The sequence below is a fragment of the Bos grunniens genome, chromosome X, assembly GCF_055505025.1.
Source record: "Bos grunniens cultivar Pamir isolate PY7600 chromosome X, Bosgru_T2T1.0, whole genome shotgun sequence".
Classification (NCBI taxonomy): Eukaryota; Metazoa; Chordata; class Mammalia; order Artiodactyla; family Bovidae; genus Bos; species Bos grunniens.
Window position 1 is genome coordinate 26,715,109 of NC_141194.1, and position 26,544 is coordinate 26,741,652.

Genomic DNA, 26,544 nt, shown 5'->3' on the forward strand with positions numbered 1-26,544 from the left:
CATCACCAACTCCTGGAGTTCACCCAGACTCACGTCCATCGAGTCAGTGATGTCATCCAGCCATCTCATCCTCTGTCGTCCCCTTCTCCTCTTGCCCCCAATCCCTCCCAGCATCAGAGTCTTTTCCAATGAGTCCACTCTTTGCATGAGGTGGCCAAAGTACTGGAGTTTCAGCTTTAGCATCAGTCTTCCAAAGAAATCCCAGGGCTGATCTCCTTCAGAATGGACTGGTTGGATCTCCTTGCAGTCCAAGGGACTCTCAAGAGTCTTCTCCAACACCACAGTTCAAAAACATCAATTCTTCGGCGCTCAGCCTTCTTCACAGTCCAACTCTCACATCCATACATGACCACAGGAAAAACCATAGCCTTGACTAGACGAACCTTTGTTGGCAAAGTAATGTCTCTGCTTTTGAATATGCTATCTAGTACACAACATATACACAACATATAGTAGTGATACAAAAATAAAAATGAAAGTGTTAGTCTGTTAGTCACTCAGTCACGTCTGACTCTTTGCAACCCCATGGCCTGTAGCCTGCCAAGCTCCTCTGTCCATGGAATTTTCCAGACAAGAATACTGGAGTGGGTTGCCATTCCGTTCTCCAGGAGATCTTCCAGGGATCGAACCCAGATCTACAAAATTGCAGGCAGATTCTTTACCATCTGAGCCACCAGGGAAACCCCATTAGTGATACAAATTAGATGTAATTGGAATGTTTTGTAGAACTGTCATGGGCTTCCCAGGTAGCGCTAGTGGTAAAGAACCCACCTGCCAATGCAGAAGATGTAAGAGATGTGGTTTCGATCCCTGGATTGGGAAGATCTCCTGAAGGAGGAAATGGCAACCACTCCAGTATTTGTGCCTCGGAAATCCGTTGGTCAGAGGGGCCTTGCAGCTATAGCCCATAGGATCACAAAGCGTTGGACAGGACTGAAATGACTTAGCATGAAGCACGTAAAACTATCGTATTTTGAAGATGCATTTGATAAAACCCAAGGGTAAATTTTTTTGTCTTTTTAATATATTTGATATACATGATTGCCTCCCCAAAGGAGTTTTCCTTTTTTATTACGGACCATTTTTAAAAGCCATATTGAATTTGTTACAATATTGCTTCTTTTTTGTTTTGTTTTTTTGGCTGCAAGGGATTGAACCCACAGCCCCTGCATTGGAAGACAAAGTCTTAACCAATGAACCACCACAGCAGTCCTTATGAAAAAGAATATTTTCTTTCATCAAATGATGCCATAATTTATTCCAGTTATCCTATTTGATATTTATAATATCTACTATTTCTCCCTCCTATTAACAAATAAACTTCTTTAAACTTAGAAAAAATATATGTCAACTTAAATCACTCAGGATGTTTCTCTGGTCTTTTAAGGAAATTGTGACCAAAAAAAAAAAAAAAAAGATAACTACTACCCACTGTTTCTCAGGTTATGATCTGATAAATAATTCGATTTTAATAATCACCAGAGGGGCTAATTTAAAAATAAATTCCTGGATCCTACCACACACCTGTTTAATCAGAATTTCTAGGGGGAAAGGACTGGGAACCTTATGGTTCAATGTGCATCCAGTTCTTCATTATCCACATTGTTTGGCAATTGATATTCAGATAGTGATCTTTTTAAGGGACTTATACCCCATCCAAATTCAGGGACAACAAAGTGCTTTATAAAATCATAAGAATATAGAGTCTCTTGATAGAGAACACCCAGAGCCTGACATGGCACCCAGCATGTAATAGATTGAAAGTGATTGAATACAGGTCTATATTAATACCTCCTTATAAAATATTCAGTTCAGTTCAGTTCAGTCGCTCAGTCGTGTCCTACTCTTTGTGACCCCATGAACTGCAGCATGCCAGGCCTCCCTGTCCATCATGAACTCCCGGAGTTCACCCAAACTCATGTCCATCGAGTCGGTGATGCCATCCAGCCATCTCATCTTCTCTCATCCCCTTCTCCTCCTGCCCCCAATCCCTCCCAGCATCAGAGTCTTTTCCAATGAGTCAACTCTTCGCATGAGGTGGCCAAAGTATTGGAGTTTCAGCTTTAGCATCAGTCCTTCCAAAGAACACCTAGGACTGATCTCCTTTAGAATGGACTGGTTGGATCTCCTTGCAGTCCAAGGGACTCTCAAGATTGTAAAGTTAAAAAATAAAATTAAAAAAAAAATAAAAGAATAAAATAAAAAACAAACAAAAAAGAGTCTTCTCCAACACCACAGTTCAAAAGCATCAATTCTTCGGCACTCAGCCTTCTTCACAGTCCAATTTTCACATCCATACATGATCACTGTAAAAACCATAGCCTTGACTAGACGGACCTTTAGACGATTTAATATAAGATTTTAAAGATGTACTCCATGGTTAACTTCTTCCAAAGACTATTTACCTTTTCATCTGAATGTAATTTACAAATGGAATCATAGGTAGTAAAGACATAGCAGGGAGCCTTCCAGATTCCACTGCTGTGATCTTCAAATGAACGAGCCCTACGGATTATTACACCTTCTGAAAAGTTCTTAATTAAGGAAGCCAGGAGTGTGCAGAGTAACAGCCTATGTGTTAACCTTGTTGATACGGCGTAGAAATCCCATATAGATATCTCATACAAAAGAATGAAAATGTTGTTTTAGTTCCTAAATGGCAATTTCCAAGTAATTGTACTTCTAATGGAAATTGCCGCCATGGATGTCTGTTCAAAGGCTTTGGTTGACAAAGGAAAGATTTGAAAATCTCAGACTTTCTTGATCTCTGGTTGTTGCTTTCATTAATTAGGTGAATATGACAGCTCTCTTTTACCCTAATAGCCCCCCTGGAGGAAATAACATTTTTGTTTGTTTAAACAGTACTTAATGACTACTCTAAAATTAGAGTTTAAAACCTTTAATTCTGGAGTGCAAAAAGCTCTATGTCCTTGACTCTGATGTTTTTCATGAATATTAATTTCTAAGCCAAGTCATGACTTAAGGTATTTGGTCATTTCAGGTTTTAATCATTTCCTTTGGGATTATTTTCCTATTAGGTAAGATTTATTTCCACTGTTCCAGACCCTTTCTCTGTTGGTCACAGAAAAATATTGGTTTCCACAGGATAGCTATCATGTTCTTTAAAATTGATTCAGTGCTGATATCTAATCATCAAATATCAGGCCATAGATATTCAGATTGTTTATCATTATTTAACTTTTAAATTATTTAAACAGTATATACACAGACATACACAGATGCTTAAACACATATACTTTTTTAAATAAATGCAGTTCAATTGGAACATTGTTCTCTTTTGTTTGTTTGAAAGTTCAACAAGATTTATTGAACACCTACTAAGCATCAGACCTACAGTTTTGTCTGATGATATAGAGAAAGAAAAATGGATAAGAACATATTTCCTGAAGATACCACAGTCAATCAAGGAAAATGAACTCATGAGGGATTATCTGTATACTAAATGGCAAATTCTGTTCAAGATCTGGTAACAAAGTGTTACTGCAATGGGGAAGTTTCAAGGATGGATCCACAAAGTGGTGCACTGAGGCAACAGGAAATGGCTTTTTATTGATAGATAAATAGAAAGGACATTTTATATCACACAGTGGAAGTAGCACAATGCCAGCCATGATGATTTGGGAAGAGGTGCTCTGAGAAGGGAAGAACAACAGATGTATGTAGCTGGAATGAGGAGTGCACGATGGTGCGTGGGCAGATACAGAAGAACCTAGAAAGGAAGCTTGTGGGCAGATACGAGAACTGTCTGTGAATGGAATACCAGGCTCAGGAGTTTCATTTTTTTTCTTAAGAGATGAAGACAGTAATCCAGGATGGCCTATATGCCATGGAGAAAGTTTTTTCTGGATATTATATCATCCAGGCAATTATTTAACTGTTCTTTGAGAGCTCAACTCAGGTCAGATGATGGCTCAGAATCAAAGCCAAGTCTTTGTCCTCAAGAATTTTATAGTATTTTGAAGAATAAAATTAATTAAGTTAGCAATTAATGTCTAATATCAGAAAAGTTATGGGAGAGGAAAGAACAGAGTGTAATGGGTATATAGATGAGGCATGTAATTTTGAATAAAAATCAGGAAAGTCTTAATGATTTAAGTGTTGAGTTCTGTGCTGTGCTGTGCTAAGTCACTTCAGTTGTGTCCAACTCTTTGTGACCCCATGGACTATAGCGTGCCAAGTTCCTCTGTCTATGGGATTCTCCAGACAAGAATACTGGAGTGGGTTGCTATGCCCTCCTCCAGGGGAATCTTCCCAACCCAGGGATGGAACCCACATCTCTTATGTCTCCTGCATTCGCAAGTGGATTCTTTACTGCCAGCGCCGCCTGGAAAGCCTGTTGAGTTCTGATACAGGAATAAAATTTAGATAGATGAAAAGGAGGTTTTGGAGTGCGTGAGAAAATCATATAAAGCTAGAGTCATTATACATGCCTTCTGATTGTCTAGGACTATATAGCAAAGTGCCTATACTTTGTGTTGTTGTAAGATGCAACTATGAAAGATACCAGTTCATGGAAAAGTGAAAGTGAAAGTTGTTCAGTCATGTCCGACTCTTTGCAACCCCATGGACTACACAGTCCATGGAATTCTCCAGGCCAGAATACTGGAGTGGGTAGCCTTTTCCTTCTCCAGGGGACCTTCCCAACCCAGGGATCGAACCCAGGTCTCCTGCATTCCAGGTAGATTCTTTACCAGCTGGGCCACCAGGGAAGCCCAAGAATACTGGGGTAGGTTGCATATCCCTTCTCCATTGGATCTTCCTGACCCAGGAATCAAACGAGGGTCTCCTGCATTACAGGCAGATTCTTTACCAACTGAGCTATCAGTTCATGGACTTGGTGCAAAACTAAAGAGGTAAAAACATTTTACTAAAAGATGCAGGGACCCAGTGAAGGATTTTAAGCAGATGAATGACAATATCAGATTTGAGTTTTAGTGAGGTCATTTGACAACTATGTGCAAGGAAGTTAACTGGAGGGTTTAGAGCACCACCTAACTACAGGGTTGTCTTATATTGGGCATCCTAAAAAGTAGGCCCCAAGGAAGCATTACTAGAGAAATCAAGAGAAGGAAGTCAATAAAATTTTGTTATAAAGTTAGTTACTCTTTGAACAACTGGATGTTACATCCACTGGAAGACTCAAGAAAACACAGATTTGCCCTCAAGAGTTATCACTCACAAGGGAAGGGGAAGATGGGTTATTTATCCACCAGCTCTCTATCTGTTCCTTACTGAGGGCTTCTTCTAGAAGTTTTAGCTCTCTTGCATTGCTGGCTTGTCAGTCATGGAAACTTAGCTTGGTCCCAAGTCCACACAAAAGCCCTCAGATGGAAGGTTTCAGATGTGGATAGGAAGTAGCCTTTATATGGCAACCATTTGGTCAGGGATCTGGCATCATGGGCTAGATGGGAAGTGTTGAGGACCTTCACTCATGATAGTGAGACTCCAGAGGAGATCAGGAGAGCTACTTGGCCATCACTTTCATATGATTTGACTGTGGATTTAATGTTAGGGATGAATCAGCAAGGATGATTTCCCAGAAAGTAGATAGATACTGAAGATGTTGTAAAATGTGTTTCTTTTTTAACAACCAAAAGGTTTTACTGTATGTGTGAAACCAATATTGAAGCTTCTTTATAATTGTATCTATTTCAAAAAAAGGATTATGTTATAGCACTATACACACTGACGAGGAACAAGAAGACATGGAGTAGTTATTGATGTTCAAAAATTTAAAGGTGAAGCTTGGATGATACTCTTAATATCTCAGAGTCTCTCGTGAAAAAAAAAATGAGGTAAATATCAAAGCATCTTTTTATAGGCAACAAGAAACAAAGTGCATGTAAACCTCATACAGAATTTTTGAGGGGACATATGTATACCTGTGGCTGATTCATGTTTATGTATGGCAGAAACCAACACAATATTGTTAAGCAATTAGCCTCCAAATAAAAATAAATTTTATAAATAAAATAGAAGTCACATCAAGTATTTTAGCCCTTGGACCTAGCAAGCTGTTTGTTTTTTAATTTTTTTATTGAAGTATAGTTGATTTACAACTTTGTGTTAGTTTCATGTGTATAGCAAAGTGATTCAGGTATGTGTGTGTGTATCTATTCTCTTTCAGATTCTTTTCTATTATATGTCACTGCAAGATATTGGTATAGGCCCCTGTTCTATAAATAGCTTTTGTTGTTTATTTTATATATAAGAGTATGTATCTGTTAATCCCAAACTCCTAATTTATCCCTCTTGCCTGTGTCCTTTTGGTAACCGTAAAATTGTTTTCTATGTCTGTGAGACTTTCTGTTTTGTAAATAAATTCATCTGTATTATTTTTTAGATTCTTCAAATAAATGATATCATATGATATTTATCTTTCTCTGACTTACTTCACTTAGTATGATAGGACCATTCATGTTGCTACAGATCAAATTGTTCATTTTCAATGAATGAGTGACTCTAGTTAAAGAAGTTACATTTCTCCCATACCTGTATTTGAATGGTTGTCATTAAGTGATGTTGTGTTGTATAGTTATAGTTGCTATGTTGTGTTTGACTCTTTTGTGACCCCATGGACTGTAGCCCACCAGGCTCCTCTGTCCATGGGATTTTCCAGGCAAGAATACTGGAGTGGGTTGCCATTTCCTTCTCCAGGGGAATCTTCCTGACCCAGGAGTTGAACCCACTTCTCCTGCATCTCTTTACCACTGAGCCACCAGGGAAGCCTGCCTTTAAGCAATAGTGCTTTGCTAAAATATCTGTACTTAGTATAAATTTCATATACTCTTTCTTTCTCTACCAAACAAGTGTCTCTTATAACCTTTCAGTCAAATAAATTAATGACTCTACATGCATATTTTAAGAAAAATAGACTTAGAGACATAAAAGTATATTTTCACTTCTACCCCAGTAAACTTCCTCTTTATCTGTGCTAAAAAGAAATTTCCATAGGACATATTTATGAGACATTTGATTATAACAAAATCCTCATGTCATTGGAACTCAGTGTTGAGTTAGATCTCCACCTCCTCCAGTATGTGTATTAATTATCTAATGGGAAATAACCTTTATTCTTGACTTTTTCGAGGAAAGCCTTGAACCACATCTGGGAGTCAGGTTAGCGTTAGATCTCTTCCTCGTTCTCTCTACTTGAGAGGGGACTTATTTTTCTGGTTTTAAAGAAAAAAATTGTGATTCCTACAGAAATATACACAGGGCCAGCACTGCTGCTTTATCAGTCGAGATGAGGTTTCTCTTCCCACTTTCTCTTTCCTTTCTGGCTTTTGAAGTTCAAGCTTATATAAGAATTAATTTAAATGAATTTATTTCACAATATATTTCAATTACTTTAGCAAGCTTCTACCAGAGTATTGGGTTACTTTCTTTTTCAAAGAATTCAAGTTGTCTTTTCCAAAATGTGTGCTTAAAATTACTTTGAAAAAGAAGATAATTGGTGTTAGAAGTTTTCTTCAAAAGAATCTAGGTGGTGGTTTGGACATTGGGTAAGGATATAGATGAAATTAAATCAGCAACGTGTTGATAATTGTTGAAACTAGGTGATGGTGTATGCGAGTTATTTAGATATCTTTATTTTTGCATATATTTGAAATTATCCATAATTTTAAAAATTAAGAACACAAAAAATTTAAATGGTTGTCACAGTCTTGTTTACGTAGCTATCATTCACCTCTTTTGTGTATCAGTGCTTCCCAGGTGGTGCTAGTGGTAAAGAACCTGCCTGCTGATGCAGGAGACATAAGAGATGAGGGTTCGATCCTTGGGTTGGGAAGATCCCCTGGAGGAGGGCATGACAACCCACTCTGGTATTCTTGCCTGGAGAATCCCATGGACAGAGGAGTCTGCCAAGCTACAGTCCATGGGGTCATGAAGAGTCAGACATGACTGAAGCGACTTAGCACACATGCATGCCCTGATCATCTCCCCTTTGATCACCCATAAGCACTTTCCAGTCAATGACCAGGGTATTTTCCCTAAAACTCTCTTTTACTCCTCCCCCTACTTTCTTCCTCCCTGACTCCAGTCAATGTCATTACCATCCACTCATTCATCTCTTCATCCCTCTATCCATTACTAAATTGAATAAACATTTATTGAATACCTATTATGTGGCTAACACTGGGCTAATTATTGAAGAATCTAAGACCAGCAAAAACTGGTCCTTTGTCCTTAAAGGCTTTACAGAACACAGGCCAAGAAATATCAGTATAATCAGAACCTGTTATACAGAGTGAAGTAAGTCAGAGAAAAACAAATATCATATATTAATGCATATACATGGAATCGAGGAAAGTGGTACTGATGAACCTGTTTGCAAGGCAGGAATAGAGACTCAGACCTAGGGAACAAATTTATGGACCCAGCAGGGGCAGAAAAAGGTGAGATGAATTGAGAGAGTAGCCCTGAAATATGTATACTGCTGCTGCTGCTGCTGCTAACTCTCTTCAGTCGTGTCCAACTCTGTGCGACCCCAGAGATGGCAGCCCACCAGGCTCCCCCGTCCCTGGGATTCTCCAGGCAAGAACACTGGAGTGGGTTGCCATTTCCTTCTCCAATGCATGAAAGTGAAAAGTGGAAGTGAAGTCACTCAGTCGTGTCCGACTCATAGCGACCCCATGGACTGCAGCCTACCAGGCTCCTCCATCCATGGGATTTTCCAGGCAAGAGTACGGGAGTGGGTCGCCACTGCCTTCTCCAGAAATATGTATATTACTATATGTAAAATAGATAGCTAGTCGGAAGTTGCTGTATAACACAGGGAGCTCAACCTGGTGTTCTGTGACAAGCTGGAGGGGTGGGATGGAGTGGGAGGTGGGAGGGAGATTCAAGAGGGAGGGGGCATATGTATACCTAGGCTTATTCATGTTGATATATAGCAGAAACCAATACAATATTGTAAACCAATTATCTTCCAACTGAAAATATTTTTTTTTTTTAAATCACATGAAATACATGTAAAATTATAATAATAACAGCTGTTGAAGGGGAAAGGTTATGGGAGAGTATAATCAGGTCTGAGTTTGTAATGATTAAACTGATTAGACCTGCAGACTGAGACAACATAACATAACCCTCAACCAACCCATGGCAGACATGTACCTTGAGTGAGTAATAAGCTTATTATTATTATTATGTCACTATAAGATTTGGGGCTCGTTGGTAGTCCAGCCTATCCTGATGAACATACATTGTGATGTGTCATCCTCCTATGTGTTGAAGACACCAAGGTTGATGACAGAGCTTGATGGGAACAGGAAACCTTGAAACCAGGTACCTAAGCCTCTTTTCAATGTGGCTAGAAAATGAGAGCAGAGAGGGCAAAAGGTTATAGAGCCAACTGGTTTAAATTTGTAAGGAGCAAGATTTTAGATGAGAGTTGTTACTAAGTTATTACTGAAAGTCATAACAGGAAGCAAGGACATCAGCAGCAACTCTTGCCTCTGAAGTGCAGACTGTGAGGAAATGAATAGGCACCACTTGAGGTGACTCCAGGGGGATTATATTCACAGAGGAGAGCCAGATTTTATTGGGTTAATGCCTGAAAGAGAAGGGAAGGCTGTGACTTTAAGGCAGTTATGTGATTATGGAAACATTATACCAGAGAGTATAGAGACTTTGATTTATGAGATAGGTGTAGGCACTGGATATGAATGAATGAATGAAATACAGAACATTACGGAGATGCATGTGTAATAAAGGTACCTGTGTCTTTGGGGAGGGATGCTAGCAGTTTTAACATCAATTTATGAAACTGAAGATGACAAACACGGTGAACTCAATCTGTCTCTTTGAGGACAGTGACTTACTTGATTAAGATGGAGGCACACCTGGAGGCCATTGGATCTGTTTTCTTTAAATATTGGGTTGCTGGTGAACCAGATATTCAGGTCCCCAGGGTCCATTACTACTCTTCAATCTCATCTCTCACTGTCACATGTTTAATTGCTTGTGTGTGTGTGTGTGTGTGTGTGAGCTAAGTCAGCTCAGTCGTGTCCAACTTCTTGCGACCCTGTGGACTGTACTTGGCCAGGCTCCTCAGTCCATGAGGTTCTCCAGGCAAGAATACTGGAGTGGGTTGCCATTTCCTCCTCCAGGGGATCTTCCTGACGGAGGGATGGAACCCATGTCTCCTGCATTGCAGGCAGATTCTTTACCACTGAGCCACCTGGGAAACCCATTTAGTTGCTTACAGTCCAGCTATTGGAAAATTTTTTCCTCACCATTGATAAAGTAAGGTTTATAAATACAAATATAAACCTGAACTTGTTACTCCCTATCTTAAAATTCCTTCAGTGATGCCTCAACTTTTAAGGATAACACTTAAGACCTGTTAGAGCACAAAGGCTCTTTACCACGTCTCCTATAGCTTCTGCCCTAATAAACCCCCAAGCCACTTACCCCTACATCAGCCACTCAAAACTACAATGCTTTAAGTTTCTTATTTTTTATTTAATTGTTATTGGAGTGTGGCTGCCTTGCAATTATGTTAGTTTCTGCTGTAAGCAAAGTGAATCAGCTATATGTATACATATGTGTCCACTTTTTTGGGATTTCCTTCCCATTTAGGTCACCACAGAGTACTGAATAGAGTTTCTTGAGCTATACAGTATTTTCTCATTAGTTATCTATTTTATTTTTTTTAATTTTATTTTATTTTTAAACTTTACAATATTGTATTGGTTCTGCCATATATCAAAATGAATCCACCACAAGCATACATGTGTTCCCCATCCTGAACCCTCCTCCCCCCTCCCTCCCCATACCATCCCTTTGGGTCGTCCCAGTGCACCAGCCCCAAGCATCCAGTATTGTGCATCAAATCTGGACTGGCGACTCGTTTCATATATGACATTATACATATTTCAATGCCATTCTCCCAAATCATGCCACCCTCTCCCTCTCCCACAGAGTCCATAAGACTGTTCTATACGTCAGTGTCTCTTCTGCTGTCTCGTATACAGGGTTATCGTTACCATCTTTCTAAATTCCATATATATGCATTAGTATACTGTATTGGTGTTTTTCTTTCTGGCTTACTTCACTCTGTATAATAGGCTCCAGTTTCATCCACCTCATTAGAACTGATTCAAATGTATTCTTTTGAATGGCTGAGTAATACTCCATTGTGTATATGTACCATAGCTTTCTTATCCATTCATCTGCTGATGGACATCTAGGTTGCTTCCATGTCCTGGCTACTATAAACAGTGCTGCGATGAACATTGGGGTACACGTGTCTCTTTCCCTTCTGGTTTCCTCAGTGTGTATGCCCAGCAGTGGGATTGCTGGATCATAAGGCAGTTATCTATTTTAGACATAGAGTCAAGTGTGTAGATATGTCAGTCCCAATGTCCCAATTTCTTAGATCTCATGTTGTTGTGCTAGTATCTGTGCTGTTAAAACTATCTACAGACTTTGTGCAATCCTTTTCATTGAGGTAACACTTCTGGCTATAGTCTGACATAATGACCCTTTGTATGTGTTTTTCTAATGGCCTTTGAAATTACTCAACGATCTGTAAATTTCAGAAACACCTTTCAGATACCTGTCAATCAGCTTATTTCAGTACTTTTCCCCTGAAATTTGGGAAGGCATGATTTTATTTCTTTTGGACTTTTTCAATATTTTATTTATGATCCCTGCTAACATAATCATGGTACATACAAACAGTTTTATGGATTTAAATACAATTAGATGAAATACAGAGAAGAAGAAAACAAATAAGGAGATATGAAAAGCCATTGCAGCAGAGAAAAATCTGTAGAAAACTTCAATGAAGATTTGGAACTAAGAGCTATACACAATCTAAAAGGGAAATATCAGAGTAAAATTTGAGTCATTACGTAGAATTGAAGTAACTGGACACATGGTTGCAGATGTTTATTTTGATAAGTGGAAAGCTTTGTCATCATTTCTACATTTTCTTCATAGTTAGTAACCTTCATAAGTTCTTTGCAAGCACTTATTTCAGTAAATGTAAGATGCCAAATATTGTAAGAGACACAATCAGTATCTGTGCCAATAAATTATGACACAATGCTTTCTTATCACAGCGATTGTAAAAGATGTTCCCGTTTCAGAGATGATAAAATGTGAACAAAATGTACATCTTAGAATTGATGAAATCTAGAAATTGATGAAAATAGACAAGTCACTAAATGATTAAGTATGTGGCATTAGAAAACTTCCAGAGGAAATCAAGCCAGGCCATGAGAAATTTTTAAAAAAATAATTTTAAAAAAATCAGTAAAATGGCTTGGCCAGTATTTGTTTGACAAGGTGTTTTTGAAACCTAAACATGTTAATTATTTCCAAACACATGATAAAGGTTATTATCTTGGACTCTGTGAAGTGAGATGTTAACTTGTAGAAAACTGATAAGTTGTAAATTATTTTTGTCTGGGAGAGATGCACATGAATTCTCTTCAAAATAAAGTATAGTTTAGTTCAGTTGCTCAGCCGTGTCCGACTCTTTGTGACCCCATGGACTGCAGCACGCCAGGCTTCCCTGTCCATCACCAACTCCCGTGATGATGGGATCCATAAAACTGTTTGTATGTACCATGATTATGTTAGCAGGGATCATAAATAAAATATTGGAAAAGTCCAAAAGAAAGCTTACTCAAATTTATGTCCTTTCTTCTTTCTTCCAAAAGAAAGCTTACTCAAATTTATGTCCTTCGAGTTGGTGATGCCATCCAACCATCTCTTCCTCTGTCATCCCCTTCTCCTCCTGCCTTCAATCTTCCCCAGCATCAGGGTCTTTTCCAATGAGTCAGTTCTTTACATCTGGTGGCCAAAGTATTGGAGCTTCAGCTTCAATATCTGTCCTTCCAATGAATATTCAGGACTGATTTCCTTTAGGATTGACTGGTTTGATCTCCTTGCTGTCCAAGGGACTCGCAAGAGTCTTCTCCAACAAAACAGTTCAAAAGCATCAAATCTTTGGTGCTCAGCTTTCTTTATGGTCCAACACTCACATCCATACATGACTACTGGAAAATCATAGCTTTGACTAGATGACATTTGTCAGTAAAGTAATGTCTCTGCTTTTCAATATGCTGTCTAGGTTTGTCATATCTTTTCTTCCAAGGAGCAAAAATCTTTTAATTTCATGGCTGCGCTCACCATCTGCAGTGATTTTGGAACCCAAGAAGATAAATCTGTCACTGTTTCCATTGTTTCCCCATCTATTTGCCATTAAGTGATGGGACCGGATGCCATGATTTGTCTTCTGAATGTTAAGTTTTTGTTTTTGTTTTTTTTTTTTTTTTTGAATGTTAAGTTTTAAACCAGCATTTTCACTCTCCTCTTTCACTTTCATCAAGAGGACCTTTAGTTCCTCTTTGGTTTCTGGCATAAGGGTGGTGTCATCTACATGTCTGAAGTTATTGATACTTCTCCCGGCAATCTTGATTCCAGTTTCTGCTTCATCCAGTCCAGCATTTCACATGATGTACTCTGCATATAAGTTAAAAATCAAGGTGACAATGTACAGTCTTGATGTACTCCTTTCCCAATTTGGAACCAGTCCACTGTTCCATGTCTGGTTCTAACTGTTGCCTCTTGACCTTCTTATAGATTTCTCAGGAGGCACGTAAGGTGGGCTGGTATTCCCAACTCTTTAAGAATTGTCCACAGTTTGTTGTGATCCACACAGTCAAAGGTTTTGGCGTAGTCAGTAAAGCAGAAGTAGATGTTTTTCTGGAACTCTCTTGCTTTTTCAATGATTGAACGGATGCTGGCAATGGTCTCTGGTTCCTCTGCCTTTTCTAAATACAGCTTGAACATCTGGAAGTTCGCAGTTCACATACTGTTAAAACCTAGCTTGGAGAATTTTGAGCATTACTTTGCTAACATGTGTAAAGAGTGCAATTGTGTGGTATTTTGAACATTCTTTGGCATTGGCTTTCTTTGAGATCAGAATGCAAACTGACCTTTTCCAGTCCTGTGGCCACTGCTGAATTTTCCAAATTTGCTGGTGTATTGAGTGTAGCACTTTAACAGCTTCATCTTTTAGAATTTGAAACAGCTCAGCTGTAATTCCATCACCGCCACTAGCTTTGTTCATAATGGTGCTTCCTAAGGCCCACTTGACTTCACATTCCAGGATGTCTGGCTCTAGGTGAGTGATCACACCATCGTGGTTATCTGGGTCATGAAGATCTTTTTTGTACAATTCTTCTGTGTATTCTTGCCAAGTCTTCTTAATATCTTCTGCCTCTGTTAGGTCCATACCATTTCTGTCCTGTTGTGCTTATCTTTATATGAAATGTACCCTTGGTATCTCTGATTTTCTTGAGGAAATCTCTGGTCTTTCCCATTCTATTGTTTTCCTCTATTTCTTTGCATTGATTACTGAGGAAGGCTTTCTTATCTCTCCTTGCTATTCTTTGGAACTCTGCATTCAGATGGATGCATCTTTCCTTTTCTCCTTTGCCTTTACCTTCTCTTCTTTTCTCAGGTGTCTGTAAGGCCTCCTCAGACAACCATTTTGCCTTTTTGCCTTTCTTCTTCTTGGGGGTGGTTTTGATCACTGCCTCTTGTACAATGTTACAAAACTCTGTCCGTGGTTCTTCAGGCACTCTATCAGATCTAATCCCTTGAATCTATTTGTCGGTTCCATGGCATAATCGTAAGGGGTCTGATTTAGGTCATACCTGAATGGTCTAGTGGTTTCCCCTAGTAGGTTTCCCCTACCCTAGTGGTTTCTTCAATTTGTCTGAATTTTTCAATTAGGAATTGATGATCTGAGCCACAATCAGCTCCTGGTCTTGTTTTTGCTGACTGTATAGAGATTCTCCTTCTTTGGCTGCAAAGAATATAATCAATATGATTTTGGTATTGACCATCTGATGATATCCATGTTTAGAGACATCTCGTGTTGTTGGAAGAGGGTATTTGCTATGACCAGTGCGTTCTCTTGGCAAAACTCTGTTAGGCCTTTGCCTGCTTCATTTTGTACTCCAAGGCCAAACTTTCCTGTTTCTCCAAGTATCTCTTGACTTCCTACTTTTGCATCCCAGTCCCCTATGATGAAAAGGACATCTTTTGTAGGTGTTAGTTCTAGAAGGTCTTGTAGGTCTTCATAGAGCCATCCAACTACATCTTCTTCAGCATTAGTCATTGGGGCATAGAGTTGGATTACTGTGATGTTGAATTGTTTGCCTTGAAAACAAACAGAGATCATTCTGTTGTTTTTGAGATTGTATCCAAGTACTGCATTTTGGACTCTTGTTGACTCTGAGAGCTACTCCATTTTTTCTAAGGGATTCTTGCCCACAGTAGTAGATATAATGGTCATCTGAATTAAATTCACCCATTCCTGTCCATTTTAGTTCACTGATTCCTAGAATGTCGATGTTCACTCTTGCCATCTCCTGTTTGACCACTTCCAATTTACCTTGATTCATGGACCTAACATTCCAGTTCCCTATGCATTATTGTTCTTTACAGCATCGGACTTGACTTCCATCCCCAATCATATCCACAACTGGGCATTGTTTTTGTTGTTTTCCTTCTTCAGAAGAAAACCAAACCCCAAAGTTGCAGTTTATCACCCTGTAGTACATTAGCCAGTTTTGTATCTAATTTTGCAATCTTATTCCAGGACTTTTTCCTTTGTCAAAGAGATATTTCACCTGCCAGTTCTTACAAATGGCAAGAAGACTTCATTCAAGACTCACAGAGTAGGGACTAGAGATTGAACATAGTACATTTGTTTTTGTTTTGCTTTGCTTTTCTGGCTGCTTGGCTTGTGAGATCTTAATTCCCTGACCAGGGATTGAACTCATGCCCCCTGCAGTGGACGCCTGGGTTTTTAACCACAGGACCACGAAGGAAGTCCCATTGGGCATTTGTAAACAGCTCTCAGCTAGTGGAAATGTACTGGACAGCATTAAGGGAAGGCTGGTCAGCATGTTAGACCACCTGTGCTAACTGGTACTTATCAAAGTTATACTCCTACTTTTCCACAGAGACTGAGGGACAGGGGTGCTGTCCTTCTTGATGATTACATTTCAGAAGGATTCCTCCCAGGTGCTTGAGAAAGATATTCCTGGCTTGTAGAAGATTTACATCTCAAAAGACAGAACAAGAAGCTATAATTGCAAGGTTTCTCAAAAGCAAGTGCTCTGAGGAAAGGAACTTGGGCAGTGGGAGGTGATCTTCAGGGAAAAAAACCCATCTGATGTTTAGTCAAGCTGAGAGAAAGGTCAAGGCCATTTTCATCATTTTCACAGATTGTATATCCCAGTCTCTGGTATTTGTTTAGAATGAAATTTGTTATCCTCTGGTTCTTTCCAAACCTTTCACATACGTTCATGGTGTATTTGTATGAGGTTAACGTTGTTTACATTTTTGAAAATTATACTGTGACTTCTTTTCCTCCTGTGATATAGTTGATAGAACAAGCAGAAATCAGACACTGAAATCATAAAAAAAAAAGAAAACAAAATAAAAACAAAAATTCTCATTAAAACACGGATTTCGAAAGGGCCAAAAAAAAAATCATTTCTGGAATCTGACTAATGAGACAGCATGGGGAAGGTTAATGGAGTAAGGAGAAGAATAAATGGAAATAATTGTGTTTGGAATGTGAACATTAACATAATGGAGAGCAATGAATAAGAAGCATGACAGTGTTAAGTATTTTATGTCATTGTCCCAAGAGATGCTCATTTGAGAGTTCACGCCAAAAAAAAAAAAAAAAACCATTTCAAATCCTAGGAAGTGTATGTAATAACAAAATAATGAGGGGGCTCAGAAGAATCAGAGAATAAACAATTTATTACCACCTCTTAAGTAGCTTCCAATCCCCTTCCGAAATTTTCTTTGTAAATTCAAAAGTTAACTTGAATTCTGACTCAGATATAAATGAAGCTTGCAGCATTTATTTCTTTATTGCCATGAGAAAGATTTATCTTGATCTGTTTAAATACTTCTAGGCATTCCTATTTATTTAAATTTATAAATGTCCTTTTCTTTGATGTTGCTCTAAGTTTGTTTTTTTCATTGTCTGAGAAAATGAACTGAAAAATCTAATTTCCATTTCCTAAATTACTATTTTTCCCCATGAAATTTCTAGGACTCTCCAGCTGATTGGAGGAAAATAGAGTATGGCAAATTGCCTTCTAGAGGAATACTTCACAATTAGAAATTGCCAAAAATATAGATCAAAGCAGTATATGACAGCTTTAAAGCTAGCTCATGGATGATGATGCATAAAGATTTTTGCTTTAACAGTGTATATCTCATAATTATTTTTACCAAGTCACAATATAAAAGACATTTTGTACATAAAATGTATTCAATAAATGAAGGTTAAATTTTAAAAACAACTACCTGCTTTCTTTCCATTCTAAATGTAATCAGTATGCATCAAGCAGTAAAGAATATGGCAGAGCTATGTATCAGATTCCTGTAATAGTGACATCTCAGGAACAGGCTTCTCAAAGATTGTTTTCAGGACTAGTATTGTCTCTGGTTCAATGACATTAGCAATATCCAATATAACTTGAGAGTCCCTTGGACTGCAAGGAGATTCAACCAGTCCTTCCTAAAGGAGATCATTCCTGGGTATTCATTGGAAGGACTGATGTTGAAGCTGAAACTCCAGTACTTTGACCACCTGATGCAAAGAGCTGACTCATTTGAGAAGACCCTGATGCTGGGAAAAATTGAGGGCAGGAGGAGAAGGGGATGACAGAGGATGAGATGGTTGGATGGCATCACCGACTCAATGGACATGGATTTGGGTAGACTCCGGCAGTTGGTGATGGACAGGGAGGACTGGCGTGCTGCGGTACATAGGGTCGCAAAGAATTGGACACAACTGAGCAACTGAACTGAATATAACTTTGTATAAAAAGGAAAGCATTCTGTTATTTTTGTTAATTCAGTAATTAACCAGTAACCACATGTGACTTTTAAACTCTTAAGATGTGACTTTGTTGTTCAGTTACTCAGTCGTATCTTACTCTTTTCGACCCCATGGACTGCAGCACTCCAGGCTTCCCTATCCTTCACCATCTCCTAGAGTTTGCTCAGATTCATGTCCATCGAGTCAATGTTTCCAGCCAATCATCTCATCTTCTGACGTCCGCTTCTCCTCCTGCCCTCAATCTTTTCCATCATCAAGGTCTTTTCTAATGACTTGGCTCTTCGCATCAGGTAGCCAAAGTATTGGAGCTTCAGCATCAGTCCTTCCAGTGAATATTCAGGGTTGATTTCCTTTAGGACTGACTGATTTGATCTCTTTGCTGTCCAAGGGACTCTCAGGAGTCTTCTCCAGCACCACAATTTTAAAGTTTCAATTCTTTGGTGCTCAGCCTTTTTTAATGGTCCAGTTATCACATCTGTACATCACTATTGGAAAAACTGTAGCTTTAATTATATAGACCTTTGTCAGCAAAGTAATATCTCTGCTTTTTAATATGCTGTCTAGGTTCGTCATGGTTTTTCTTCCAAGGAGCAAGCATCTCTTAATTTCATGGCTGCAGTCACCATCCACAGTGATTTTGGAGCCCAAGATCAGACTTTGGGCTGATAAAGACAGACTTTAAGGTCTGTCATTGTTTCCACTGTTTCCCCATCTTTTGCCATGAAGTGATGGGACCAGATACCATGATCTTCGTTTTTTGAATGTTGAGCTTTAATCCAGCTTTTTCACTCTCCTCTTTCACCTTCATCAAGAGGCTCTTTAGTTCCTCTTCACTTTCTGCCATTGGTGTCATCTGCATATCTGAGATTACCAGCATTTCTCCTGGCAATCTTGATTCCAGCTTGTGCTTTATCCAGCCCAGCATTTGGCATGATGTACTTTGCATATAAGTTAAATAAGCAAGGTGACAGTATACAGCCTTGACATACTCCTTTCACAATTTGGAACCAGTCCATTATTCCATGTCTTCCCTGATAGCTCAGTTGGTAAAGAATCCACCTGCATTTAGGATGGGGAACACATGTACACACATGGCGGATTCATGTTGATGTATGGCAAAACCAATACAATATTGTAAAGTAAAAAAAATAATAATAATAAAATAAAAAGACTTGAAAAAATAAAAATAAATTTATGTTAAAAAATAATCCACCTGCAGTGCAGGAAAACCTGGTTCAATTCCTGGCTCAGAAAGATCCAGTGGAGGAGGGATAGGCTAACCACTCCAGTATTCTTGGGCTTCCCTTGTGGCTAAGCTGGTAAAGATTCCACCTGCAATGCAGGAGACCTGGGTTTGATCCCTGGGTTGGGAAGATCCCCTGGAGAAGGGAAAGGCTACCCACTCCAGTATTCTGGCCTGGAGAATTCCATGGCCTCTATAGTCCATGGGGTCACAAAGAGTTGGACACGACTGAGAGACTTTCACTTTCATTGTTCCATGTCTGGTTTTGGCTGTTGCTTCTTGACCTGCATATAGGTTTCTCAGGAGACAAGAAAGGTGGTCTGGTATTCCCATCTCTTTAACAATTTTCCAGTTTGTTATGACCCACACAGCCAAAGGCTTTAACATAGTCAATGAAGCAGAAATAGATGTTTTTTTTCTGAAATTCTTTCTTTTTCTAGATGTGACTAGGAAAACAAAAACTAAAATTTTTATTTTATATCATATAAATTAGTCATATATTTCTGATAGCTACTGTACTGAAAAACACAACCTTGTTTGATATAGTCTTTAATAATAAAGAAAAATGTTAAATTTTTTTGTTTAAAAAACAAAATCTTTCTTAAACCCTGCTTCACCTAGTAGCTCCCAAATTTAGTTGAGCAAGGAATTCCTCTTTTACCTCTGAAAAGAACATTGAGACTCATTTCTTTTTAAATCAACAATAAAATGTGATAAAGTATTTAGAGCCATTTACACATTATTCCTTCTTTTATTTGCTCATTCATTTGTATCTTTACTCAGCTAGCATCTCTTGAGCTAGTTGTAATGTGCAGGATTGTGATACAGTCTCATTCTCATTAAACCATCAATAGATTTAAATGTGGGTGTATAATCTTCAGTGTTCTCAACTGAAAGTGAAATTTGCTCAGTCGTGTCTGACTCTTTGTGACCTCATGGACTGTAGCCTGCTAAGCTCCTCTGTCCATGGGATTCCCCAGACAAGAATATTGGAATGGGTTGACATTCCCTTCTTCAGGGGATCTTCCTGACCCAGGGATCGAACCCGCATCTCCTACATTGCAGAGAGATCCTTTACTGTCTGACTCACCAGGAAAGTTCACTGCTCTCAAAGTAACTCTCAAAATTTTAACCTGAAAGCAGGAACAGGCCTCTCATCTTTTAGTCTCCAATAGAACAGGCTCCCATGCAGGCACACACACACATGCATACACATTCATACTCACATTCTCCATCTTTTCCCACTTCCAGCAACCTGCCAGCTGATTTCTCCCATGCTCTTCTTTCTTTTCCTAATCTGTTCTCAGAAAAGTAAGAGACATTCTAAAATGTAAATCTCATTAGGACCCTCCCTAGATCAAACTCTTCTAGAGTTATCTCAGTTTCTATCAAGATAAATTCCATAATCTTGGAGCAGTTTTAAATTCCTGTAGGATGTACTGTTGTCCATGTTTATTCCTGAACCCAGAGAACTAAGCATCAGAGAAAGGTGTCTGCATGCATGCATGCAAAGTCGCTTCAGTCATATCCTACTCTTTGTGACTCACGCACTGTAGCCTGCCAAGCTCCTCTGTCCGTGGGATTCTCCAGGCAAGAATACTGGAGTGGGTTGCCATGCCCTCCTCCAGGGGACCCAGGTATTGAACCCGCATCTCTTATGTCTCCTATATTGGCAGACAGGTTCCTTACCGCTAGTGCCACCTGGGAAGCCCCAGAAAGGTACCTTGCACACAATAAACACACAATAAATGTGAGAATTTATTGTAGGAAATGGTTCTCTGTCCAGGAAGCCTAAAGAGGTGGCACAATATAAAAACAAAAAGTGCAGCAGATGTACCAAAAAGAAAAAAAAGCAAATCCTAGAAATGTGACTAAGAACTCACCATTCCTCACAACACTAATCTAGTCTTCTAACCCTGCCTTCAGCCTACATACTTTGTAGTTTCAAAGCATGAAGTTTCTCCATTCATATCAAAACCTTTCCCTTTTCAGTTCAGTTCAGTTCAGTCACTCAGTCGTGTCTGACTGTTTGCAACCCCATGAACTGCAGCACGCCAGGCCTCCCTGTCCATCACCAACTCCCGGAGTTCACTCAAACTCACGTCCATTGAGTCGGTGATGCCATCCAGCCAACTCATCCTCTGTCATCCCCTTTTCCTCCTGCCCCCAATCCCTCCCAGCATCAGAGTCTTTTCCAATGAGTCAACTCTTCGCATGAGGTGGCCAAAGTACTGGAGTTTCAGCTTTAGCATCATTCTTTCCAAAGAACACCCAGGACTGATCTCCTTTAGAATGGACTGGTTGGATCTCTTTGCAGTCCAAGGAACTCTCAAGAGTCTTCTCCAACACCACAGTTCAAAAGCATCAGTTCTTTGGTGCTCAGCTCCACAGAACAATATATACTGAAAACAATATTGTAGACCCTCTCTTAGCCTAAAAAATGTGTCAGGAAGAATTGATATCAATACTTGAGAAACAGGTCCTATAAAGTTGATTGAAATCTTACAAGCTAATTTTATTTTACTAACAGAGACAATGTAGGATAGTTACCTCAAACTCAAATTTAGTTAAGGGTTTTTTCTTGACTCTGGGAAGTGAGTGCCATGAATTAGTGGCAAATTCCCAAAATAACCACCACTTTGATTAAGCAAAGCTGAGTTGATTACCTGATGCAGTAAAGGAGACTAACATCTTGACAGGTTCTTAATAGATTCTCAGAAGATGGAGTTTGAGGGGAAATATGTATAGATTGGGGTGGGGGTTGGATTCAAGTAGTTTAAAGCAGGTCTTTGAATGCAGAGATCAGAATGAAATTGGGAGAAATCCAAGATATAATATACAAGGATTGGTGGTTGCAGTGAATCAAGAATTTTTAATGAATAAAGAGCACTTAATCAGTGAGAGGTTTCATCCAGTTGAACAGTCCATTGTCCAATAAAGAGTTTCCCCCCCATAATAACTTATTGGCTTGAGACAAAGCTGGTTGATCACTCTATAGTACAGATAAATGTATTTTCAGGAATTTCCTGAAGCCACCCGTGAAGCTCTTTAGTAGTTTACAGCATTATTTCCTGGGAAAGGATTTCTTGGAACAAACAGTAAAGTCCTAACATAGGGACATTGATGATTAAACTATCTGGGTAACAACCTCTTTGAGTTTCCTGAGTTGTAAAATGGGGATACCCGTGGTAAATTTTTCTTTTAATTGTTTTGAGAACTCAATGAAGTGACATGAATAAAATCTTTAGCAGGAAACCTGTCACTTAACAGATGTACAGTGACTGTAAATTATCTTTTTTAAAATAAGTATTCTTAATGTACAGTTGGTTCATTTATTCACTCATTCTAAGCCATGAAATTAAAAGATGCTTACTCCTTGGAAGGAAAGTTGTGACCAACCTACATAGCATATTCAAAAGCAGAGACATTACTTTGCCAACAAAGGTCTGTCTAGTCAAGGCTATGGTTTTTCCTGTGGTCATGTATGGGTGTGAGAGTTGGACTGTGAAGAAGGCTGAGCACCGAAGAATTGATGCTTTTGAACTGTGGTGTTGGAGAAGACTCTTGAGAGTCCTTTGCACTGCAAGGTGATCCAACCAGTCCATTCTGAAGATCAGTCCTGGGTGTTCTTTGGAAGGACTGATGCTAAAGCTGAAACTCCAATACTTTGGCCCCCTCATGCGAAGAGTTGACTCATTGGAAAAGACTCTGATTCTGGGAGGGATTGGGGGCAGGAGAAGGGGATGACAGAAGATGAGATGGCTGGATGGCATCACCAACTCGATGGACATGAGTTTGAGTGAATTCCGGGAGTTGGTGATGGACAGGGAGGCCTGGCGTGCTGCAATTCATGGGGTCGCAGAGAGTCAGACACGACTGAGCGACTGAACTGAACTGAACTGAAAATATCCACCATGATCCATATGATATGTCCTTTGCTGCATGTTAGAGGCACAGAGATAAAAGGACTGTGTGCTCAAATAACCTTTATACTAATAGACATGTTACCCTGTAACATGGAGCGTGCTCTGGGAAAAATATCAATGACATACCAAGGCAACCCAGTAAATTTAGAAAAGGTAGAAAAACTGTTCTAGTGAAGTTGATGTTTGACCTGAGCCTTGAAGGATGAAGGGTCAAAAGATCATTCCAGGCTAAGGGAAAAGTATGTACAAAGAGTAGGAGTTATTAATTTCCATGCTGGGCTCCAGATATGAGGGGAAAGTGTGGTTCCAGATAATTGTCCAGACAGAGCAGCAGATGAGTCAAGATAATAATGGTATAATAATACAAATCAATATATAATTACAATAATCTGTGTTTTGAATACACATAAGTTGATTCCAACCAGAGGGTCAATTTATATATATATGTATATATTAGGATAAGGAATTGGGCTTCTGCTTACATACTCTAGTGGTTATCAAATAGATTTGTACACTAAGGTCATACAGAAAAATTTTTATAATTGTCCAAGTTGTGCCTAAAACATCCTAGAAATTCTGCTTTCAATGATCTGGAATAAAGCCTTGGAATGTGTTTTTGTGTTTTCTTTGTTTAAAGCTCCCCTAGTGATTCTAATGTATAGGCAAGGCAGAAAAACTTCCTGCAGTAAGGAGTTAAGTCTGAGACCAATAGGGAAGCCTCATATGAGTCATTGAAGCAGTAGCCTTATGGTCCATGTGAATAATTCTGTAAACAAGGCATTGAGATGTTTGCTAGTGGAACCATCCCATGATCACTCATTGTAGGAGGTAGTTCTAGCAGCAGAGAGAGAATGAATTGAAAGAGAGTGAATTTTCAGTCATTCCTGCTTACCTGGATCTTGGTTTTAAAGAAGAAAAGGAAAGAGGTTCTCAGATTTTCCCAGCGATATTGGAATCATAGGCTAAGGTTGAGATGGTGTACATGAGATGAGATGCACTCAAAAGAAAAGAGTAAATGTTGGATTAAACCAAGATGTTGGGATAAAAAATAGAGAGGGAGCTCAGTCAAGGAAAAATCCAAGGGTTGTAGTTATTAGGGGCAGGAGTCGCAGGTATGGGCAAGGAGATAAAGATAGCAAATTCCGAAAGGTTGAGTGAAAGGGCTTCCAAACAAGTCATGAAGACTTCCTCAGGCATTCCTTTGTTCCAGACCCAGAATCCACTGTACAGTACCTTCTCTTCTGAACATCTTTACCAATCTGCTGTCTGTTCTCCTTTGTTGATAACCCCAGTGCCCTTTAGGGTGTTCTTTGTGCTCTCTGTTCCAAAATATCTCCTCTACTCTTCTAAGTGTTGTTTTTTGGCTACCTCTACTCTTCTAAGTGTTGTTTTTTGGCTAGAACGGATCTTAGTTTATTTTTCAATCAAGAAATGAGTTATAATAAGCATCCCATAATCAGAGAAAATGACAGGATTCCTGAACTGTCTCTGATGAACATGAAAAAAGTCAGATGTGGTCAGCTTCATAGGTGACCTCAGGGTCAAGCAAAACATTCCACCTGACCCATTGCCAAAGGTCCTGAGGCACATTATGAAAAATGAAAAATAAAGGCAAAGAGAAAGCTAAAGCATGTGTATTTTGAGTGAGAATAATAACTAGGCAGGATCAATGATGGTGTTATCTATAGGATTAAATCATAATTCTAGGACAAATTCTCTAATCCTTCCCAAATATTTTAGGATCTTGCATCATAATTGCTGAAACCCTAACTCTGGGTTTAGGGGAAGGATTAACATGGCTGCCAGCTTTTTATTGGTGTCAAGAAAAACGCTAGAAAATATGCAAAATGACTGTCAAGAGCAATGGTGTTAACATGACAACAAAAGCAAGTTTGTATTTTTTTTTAATCCCTCAAAGGTCAAGGGACTGTTGTCTTCTAGTAATTCATCTAAGAAATTAACCACCTTTGGCTTTTAAAATCAGACATATGTAGTTCATGAATACTCTCATTTTCTTTTCTTTTGAAGTATATTGTTCATAGGTGATTATTTGTTGGAAAATAGTTTTATACATAATGGTGTGTTTAGAATAGCATCTGCTGATGCACAATAGATAAAAACTGTTGTAGCTGTGACAGCAATTTCAATCAGAAAGGAATACCTTAAAGACTTCATAAAATTCACCACAATTTATGTTTCTGAGTCCATGCTATATATTTATTGATTTGTTTCATTACCTGAGGGATCACTACTGCATATTTAAGTAAAAGAGGACATGATTGCACATTAAATATAATATGTCTTCTGGGAAGATAGAGAAATCTTTCCATTTTAACAGCATTCATGTTTGTGTGCCTGTATATGTGTGTGTATGTGTAAATTTATTCAATAGTAAAAATACCACCTTCCACTTGCATGATATTTTAAATATTTTTTCAATACATTTCTTACATATTCTCTCTTTTTAGTCCCTCAGTAATCCTGCTCAGTAACAATAATATATGCAATACTCTTAACAAAACCTTTAACATGCGACATATTATTTGAGATAACAAGCTCAGGAAGTAAGAAATATTATCTTAATTTAAATAATGAGACAATCAGGCTCAAACAGGATAAGACAACTAGCAACCGGCAACAGGCTATTTGAGAAAGAACTTATACTTCAAACTAAGTTTTATTAGGCTTCCCTGGTGGCTCAGCGGTAAAGAATCCACCTCAATTGTAGGAGACATGGGTTCGATACCTGGTTTGGGAAGATCCCCTGGAAAAGGAAATAGCAACCCACTCCAGTTTTCTTGCCTGGAGAATCTCATGGGCAGAGCCTGGCAGGCAACAGTCCATGGGGTCACAAAAAAGTCAGGAACAACTTAGCAACCAAACAACAGCAATGTCTTATTAACCTAGCACTGTGGTTGATTCAGAGAAAAATTTAATAAATACTTGAATTTTAATTTGTAATTTGTATAGAGATAGCATGTGAATACTGTTAGGAATTTTGGCTTCCTTTGGAAAATGTGGGTTATTATATTCCTGGGAGATATTTTCTCTGTAGCCAAGTATCATCAGGAAGTTATTAGTTAACTGATTTGAACCATATAAACATTTCACTAATATGGGAAAGTACCCTATAATATAGGATTAAAGAGCCAAGAGACCTGCGTGGTATGCATTATTTGGAAAGAAGCACAATATTTTAATACAAAATTACTCCTTACAAATTTGATGTGATATTTTCCCTTTGTTTCTGTCAGTATAAGTCAGCCTATCTTTAATCATTATTGGCAGACATAAAAAATAAAAGAGTTATTGAAAAATAATACTAATGGTCTAAGTATGCATAGAGTTCAGTGTTTGTTTTATTTCTCAGAAAGATACCTATAAAACTTGTATAACCAATTGACAGGCTAAAGGAATAACCTCATGTAAATGCAGAATGCAATTACCATTCT

At 38.7% G+C, this 26,544-nt stretch overlaps 1 protein-coding gene across 3 annotated transcripts in view; it reads left to right on the forward strand.

The window, feature by feature from the left end:
- The window catches only part of IL1RAPL1 (interleukin 1 receptor accessory protein like 1), a 1,454,732-nt gene that overhangs the window by 774,627 nt on the left and 653,561 nt on the right, over window positions 1-26,544 (forward strand). The gene's annotated exons all lie outside the window — the stretch shown is intronic.